Source organism: Salarias fasciatus, chromosome 11 (genome assembly GCF_902148845.1).
Source record: "Salarias fasciatus chromosome 11, fSalaFa1.1, whole genome shotgun sequence".
NCBI classification, from domain to species: domain Eukaryota; kingdom Metazoa; phylum Chordata; class Actinopteri; order Blenniiformes; family Blenniidae; genus Salarias; species Salarias fasciatus.
Genome location: NC_043755.1, coordinates 29,001,735 through 29,009,279, shown reverse-complemented (window position 1 = coordinate 29,009,279; position 7,545 = coordinate 29,001,735). Strand labels below are relative to the sequence as shown.

General features: G+C 42.4%; 1 pseudogene; it reads right to left on the bottom strand.

The window, feature by feature from the left end:
- Positions 1-253: 253 nt before the first annotated feature.
- On the bottom strand, positions 254-3,224 carry LOC115397249 (putative nuclease HARBI1; annotated as a pseudogene).
- Positions 3,225-7,545: the final 4,321 nt, after the last annotated feature.

Genomic DNA, 7,545 nt, shown 5'->3' with positions numbered 1-7,545 from the left:
TGCTAGACAAAATGCACAAACAGCAAAAAGTACCACACAAGATCATTTCTTCAAAATTCAGTACTTAAGGCTATGGAAAAAAAATTGGCAATATTTTGCTCTCTGACTACTCGGCCAACAATGTTGTCCGGGAAGATCGGAGCATTTTCCCAGACTTCAACAGCCACTCGAGGCGGGGCCCTCTCCTTGTGAAAACCTGCTATCTTGTGCAGCACTGTGCATATGATGTCACATGCTCTGGATGGGGAAACCCTCAGGGGGTGCAGGCACTGAAATCGTGATTTCAGAAGGCCAAAGGTCATCTCAATGCGAGCCCTTGTCCTGGTGTGTGAATGGTTGTAGGCCTGCTGTTGTGGGGTTTGGGGGTCAACAAGAGGAGTCAGGAGAAATTACTCGCAGGCACAGCCTTTGTCTCCCAGCAACATTCCAGAGAATTCACTGAATAATATACTAAAATGCATTCTTAATCTATATAGTTACACACTCATAATATCCAAGGTGCTAACAAATATATGTGACTTACCTTGTCAGTGTCCTCTGGATTGGACTATCCCTAAAGATTCTGGAGTCGTGGACTGATCCAGGCCACTTTGCTTCCAGATTGCTAACAAGGCAGTTAGCATCACAGATCATCTGAAAAGGTCACATGTAACCTACCATATTTTCGGCACTATAAGGCTCACTGGATTAATAGGCGCACAGTCAATGAATGGTTTTTCTTAAAAAAAATTCATACATGGGGCGCACCACATTTTAAGGCGCATAGGATGTATAGAATAGTATGAGAGAAATACATATTGGCAGTCTAGGTGGTTACATTCTCGGTTGAAATGTGTGAGTAAAGTGACATATCAGAGCGAGTTTGACTGAGGATCGCTCCTCTTCATGGATGTGCAGCTCAGAGCGGCCACGACTGGTCTAACTCGCTCGGTCAGCGGGGTTCAGCCAGCTGCTGTCTCCTGAGTGAAGTGCCCCACCGACAGCTCAGCCGCAGCCGGCCAGCCGCTCCCGGCGTCCCGGCGGGCGGGCTGCCCGGCGGGGGCCGGCCATTCTCGGAGTCGCAGCGTGCATGCTGCCGCCCAGCGTCCAACCGCGCCCCACGTCGGCTGGCTGTGCAGCCGCGTGCCGGGCTCCGTTCTGTTTAAACTAGCTAGCTTAGCAGCTTAGCAAACATGGGTTGTTTGTGCATATGATCAGGGTGATTACCATTATTCCCGCAAAAAAGGCGCATCGAATTATAAGGCGCTCTGCTGGATTTTGAGAAAATTACAGGCTTTTACGTGCGCCTTATAGTGCGTAAAATACGGTATTCAGATCCTTTTCGGCACAAAATTGAAGAATCTATATAGGTCTGACACACAACAAATTACTCTTACCTGAACATTGATGCTGTGGAAAGATTTCCTGTTGATATAATCTCCCCCATGTTCCCCTGAAGGACGTTGAATGTGGGTGCAGTCCACTGCACCAGTCACGTTAGGAAAAGCTGTAACACAAAAAAGTATCCAACTGTAAATGATCGAATTGGAACCAATATTTGCAAGCTAAAACTGATGTTACCTGCAATCTTGTAGAAGTCCTCCGAGCAGTCTTTTGTGGCCAGGAAAGGTGACGAGGATGTGGATTAGTGGCTTCAGGGCTAGGCAAACGCGTCTAACTGTGCGGCAAATGGTTCCTTTATTGAGGTTTTCTGTATCCCCAACAGAATACAAGAGGCTTCCACTTGCAAAGAACCTCAATGTTACACAGACCATCTGAGGTACAGTTAGGGCATGGCTTCGAGCAGTCTGATGCTGTATTTTAGGACTGAGGAGCCTACACAGGTACTTCAGTCCATCGCATGAAAATCTGTATCTCTCAGTGAGATAGTCTTTTCCAAATGCCAATGGGTCTGACCTGTCCCTGAAAACTCTTTCTCGTGTAAAGGCTCGTCTGATGATGAGCACTTCCTCATCCAATACATCCTCCAAAACGGCATGCCATCATGAAGAGGTCACAGGTGAATAGTAAGTTGGACCAAGATATACTATGTCGCCCTAGTCAGTCGCTATTGAAACCATCTTTGCAACTCCAGCAATAATCAAAAGTAATCATTCACTTAACTGCAATGATTTACATATCAATCAAACCTCTGAGAGCAACTTGACAAGCTGTCTTTATTAGTATTAAATGAATGAATAGAAAGATTGTTCAAGTAAAAAAGTGGAGTCAAAATGAACCCTTTCACTCCTAAAGGTCAAGTCCTAATATAGGACGATTTTCCTATTTTCAGGAGACAGGTAAGACAAAATGATATGCTGTCTGTTATATTGTAGTCCATTTCAGTGGTGTGGTTTTTCCTTTGTTTCTCCTCTTTCTCATTCTGTAGCTTTAGGGTTGTTGTTTTTTTTTTATCTTTTATTTTTTTACTGTAGGACTTGTATTAATAAATAAAGGATTCTTAATTGTCTGTGTTAAAAGTTATTTTTGTCTTCGTATAATCTGTGCAAATAAGTAATACTAAAGTCAACCAGCAAATGCAATGACTACAGTTGTAAGATTTGGGTGCAGGATGAATAAATGTAATGTGTAGAAAAAGCATGGAAGTCCTGTAACCCACACTCCTTTCTCACTTTATAGACAGTAGAGCCAACGCAGGATTAAATTTACCCTGGTAGTTAGCCTGGTCTGGAGCAGGCTAGCTGCAGAGAATAAGTCACCATGGTAACTTGTCCGGGATAACCAGCTTTTGTTTAACCGACTTGAGACTAACTTTATCCAGGATAACCAAAGTTTGCTAGTTTAATCCCTTATCCTGGTTTTGTGCAATACCCCCCAGCACAACTCCTGATAGGCTAGTTCAGCACCGTGGGCAGACACAGACTAAACCAACGGAATGGAAAATGAAGGATAGAAAGTCAATGACATTCAGCGATGATTATTGCCATACAGTCTTTAATAGCCTGCATAATCAAGTCACACATGATCAACCAAGAAAGGACAACAAACAAGTGCATAGACAACATGTGTGGCCATTAATGCAATAATCAAGCAGACAGACAGATTTCTGGGGTTTCGTATCTCCACTTTACATTTCCCTAGTGGTTGCAGTTTGCTATTGTTGAGCATCACCGACACTCTTGGTGGGTTGTAGTTTGGTTTCTGGATTTAACAGGTGTATTGGGATGACATTGTAACTTACACCAGTCTATTTGAAATCTCACCATCTCTCTGCCCAGAAGCATGTCAGCATAGAGAAGCTGTGTGTGCTTTCCACTGTCAGTCTCATAGAATCTCCTCCTGTTACTGCATCCACCGAACAACAGACAGTTCTTCCCTTGGCAAAACTTGTTCCATGCTAATTCCCCAGATAGTTACCACTTTCCATTGTCCTTGAAGAAAGGGTCACTCTGGTGCAGCGAGCCGCCCATTGCAAGATGTGCCTTTTCTTTGTTCGAGTTAGAGGGTCCCTGCTAACGTTGTCTGTTGCAGAAGAAGGTAAAGAAGTTGAAGATTTGAAGAACCCTTCCTTCTGTGGTTCTGATGATGGTTCTGGTTCTGCCATGCCATGTCCGGTTCTGCTGTGCATACAGTTAGATGCTGGAGGTTGACTCTGTGGTGAAGTTTGGTTCGATCCAATATGTCATGTGTTTATGGCCAGAGTGGTGAAGATCCTACTGATGGTTTCCCAGGCTGAAGGAAACTGATTGCTTGGCCTGTGGGAAAGAGAGGAAAACTTCATTAGAGTTTAGGCTGTGTACTCCTCTTACAGCAGGGCCAGTCCTGATGCTGAGACACTGTACCTGGCCTCTGGTCCGTGGCCTGTGGGTCAGGCCTTCTCTCTGTTCGCAGTTAGCAGTGCTGGCTTGCCAGCTCTTGAACAGGAGCTGTCCTGCTCCCTTTTTGAAGGCCCATGGAGGAAGACTGGAGAGGTCAATCAATCAATCAATCAATTTATTTTTGTATAGCCCAGTATCACAACAACAGTTGCCTCAGAGGGCTTCAAGGTGTTACATTGATTGGTAAAAATAAAAACAGTGAATAAGCATAATGTTAATATGTCAAATTCACAGTAACGAGACAAAACGAAGCAACCACCGCCTTAGACCCTCACACCCAGCAAAAAAAAAACTCCAAAAACCCAGTGGGAAAAGAAGAAATCTTGGGGAGAACCACAGTACGGAGGGATCCCACTCCCAGGGACGGACAGCTTTGGCAACAGCTAGCATGAGACAATAAGAAGTAAAGCCTGGGACTATGTTGAGTACAGTCCGTTGGACGGTCCAGCACAAGAAGCACGGATCCCAGAAGGTGGAGGAGACTGGAAGTCCACGGCAAGGGCAGGGTCTGTGAAGCCATCCAATCACCATTATTTACCTGCACTGTAAAAAAAAGTACCCCCTATCTACTCAATAAAATTAAGGCAACACATTACAAGCAATATTATTAATTAAATTCAACTATGTTTGATATTGAGTACATTTAAGTGAAATAAGGCGTGTCATAATTACCCATTTAAAATGAGTAAATTATGATTCAAAACATAAGTGAATTAACTAAACTAAACTAAAATATTAATTTGAATTGAAATAAGCTGAAACTTAGAAATGATTTAGCAGTATTTATAAAAATTAATTTAATTCTACACTTCAGTGTAGTAATAATCATCTAAATTAATCAATGAATTTATTGAATGGATTTATTTAATTATGCATTCATTCATTATCTGCCGCTTCTTCCCTTTCGGGGTCGCGGGTGGCTGGAGCCGATCCCAGCTGCTGTGGGTGAAGGTGGGGTATGACCCTGGACAGGTCGCCAGTCTGTCGCAGGGCTGATAGATATATATACAGACATACAACCATTCACTCACACATTCATACCTGGGGGCAATTTAGGGTGACCAATTAACCAACCATGCATGTTTTTGGACTGTGGGAGGAAGCTGGAGTACTCGGAGAGAACCCACGCACACACGGGGTATGCAAACATGCAAACTCCACACAGAAAGGCCTGAGCCCCGGCCGGTATTTGAACCCAGGACCTTCTTGCTGTGAGGCACGAGCGCTAACCACTGCACCACTGTGTGGCCCCCTTAATTATATCAATTAAATCTTATTTTTAATTAATCACAAATTCAACCATTAATGTAGAACTCTTGACTTTATTTTAAATGCCGCCAGCATCCTAAAATTGAAACAGTACAATGCTTGACCACAGTATAGTGCAAATGATACAACCCAACATTTGAATACCTAAGCTGTCACACCCTTGGTTTTCTGTCCATTAATTTTTAAAAGGCAGTAATTAAATGTAGGGTAACACCATAACAATGTGTATTTCGGAGCAAAAGTCTGACCCCAAAGTGTGTTAAACGCTTTGAATCTGCTATACTTAAAGGATAGGTTCGGTTTAAACAGTTTTCACGTTGTTTATAGAATGAAGTACAATAATATACTCACCCAGAAGGCTTTTCTGATCCAAACAGTGCTTCAGGAGAAAGTTAGATCCAAAATTGAGCGGCGCACATCCCTATACTGTTAGCAGATGGGGCATGTGTATATCCGCTCCTAAAACGGCTTTAATCGTCCAAAAACTCATTAGTTTCAACAATATTTCATCACGGTCCGCTCAGCCTCTCCTCCACCACAGCCCGGTGTCGCCAGATATGTCATATATGCAGATATATATTCGATTTGAATGTACTACTTGGCGTTCACGCGTATCGACACCTACATCTACATAGCAGGGATCAGAAACATGCGTTCGAATCGGCAGTCGAAAAAACACACACAACACTGCAGCTTCCACAGCTCCTGCTTATGTCACACCACCGCCTAGACATATAGACATAGATATCTAGATGTAGGTGTCTAGATACGCGTGGACGCCAAGTAATACATTCAAGCCAGGATCAAATTCAAATCTCTCCTCCTGGCTTACAAAACGCTTACAAGAACGGCTCTGGCCTACCTGGACTCCCTGATCCAGGTCTACTCTCCTTCACGCCCTCTTCGCTCTGCATGTGAGAGACGTCTGGTGCTTCCAGCCCAGCACGGCTCTAAATCTCTTGCCAGACTCTTCTCCTCTGTTGTTCCCAAATGGTGGAACGAACTAACTAACTCGGTGCGTTCCGCCGAGTCTCTTTTTACTTTCAAGAGACAATTGAAGACTCAGTTGTTTAGAGAACACCTAGGGTCTTAATCCGACCCCATGTTCGGGGAAGAATAGATCAAGTGTTCTAAAACCCAGCACTTATGTACCACTGACTAAGTTGACACAAACACAAAAAAAAAAAAAAAGGGGGGGTAGTGGCTCCTCTTCTGCAACTTGATGGCAACTCCCTTGACCAATCGCACTTGAAGCAGTTGAAGCATTTACTAATGGTTTCTTTCTTTCTTATGTCTATGTTCTTGCTTGTGTTGTACGTCGCTTTGGACAAAAGTGTCTGCTAAATGAAATTGTAGAATTGTAGAAATCGAACATATATCTGTATATGTGACAATCTTGCGACACCGGGCTGTCGTGGAGGACAAAAAAATAAATAAATAAAAACTTAAAAGAAAAGAAAGACAAGACAACCTATACCTTCAGCTTCATCTCTCAACATTTCACTCGGTGAAAGCTATTTACACAATTTTAATGTATTAACAATAGCCTATTAAATAAGCATAGGAAAGGTAACCGCAGAAAACTGTAACCTATCTGCAACCTACATACTATTTCAATGCTTTTTACATGAGAAAATAATGCACATTTCTACAACTTAGTTAATAATTGTTATATTGCAGAGAAATATGGAAAAAGCTGGAGACTTACCATGCAAGCCTTCAAGTGTCTTGTAGGCGGGCAGCATTCAAAAGACAACTTCCTGCTTCAACAGGAAGTGGTTCTCAATTAAAAACTGTTCAAAAACATTAAGTTGGATTCATTAATTTATCTCTGTGTTTGGAATAACAAACAGAATGCTTGTTTTTTGTCTAACTAAAATAAGTAGATATTTTTCCTAACATTTTTATGTTTTTTTTTAATCAAATGATTGCGACAAAAGCAAGAACATAATAATATTGAATATCATTTACCTATTAAATTGATTATAATTTACATGGCCATAGATTCATTTATTACAGTGTGCTGAGTAGGCGGCCTTTGAACCTTGGGTCTGGTATCAGAGGAAGGGGGATGGGCTGCCCCCCCCCCCCCCCCCCCCCTCCCCCCCGCCTTACAGCAAAGAGGCACACAAAGTTTTAAATCATGACAAATTGTTGACAAACAGTTTCTTTCAAGTCACCATGAATCCCAACAATCTTCTCTGCACACCTTTCTAAAGTGAATTGCACTGAAAGTCCTTTATTTGTCCCACAGGAGGAAATTGCAGTGTTCCAGCAGCAGTATAACAAACAGAGAAAAAGAAATAATAAGAAGACTAGAAATTCAAATTTTAAAAGCCAACCATACGTAGAAAACATAAATATAAATGAAAAATAAATTTAAGACAGACACCTTGCCGGTATAAGTACCGTGACTCATACACTGTTCAAGTGTGAGCTGACTGAATGTCTCTGATCG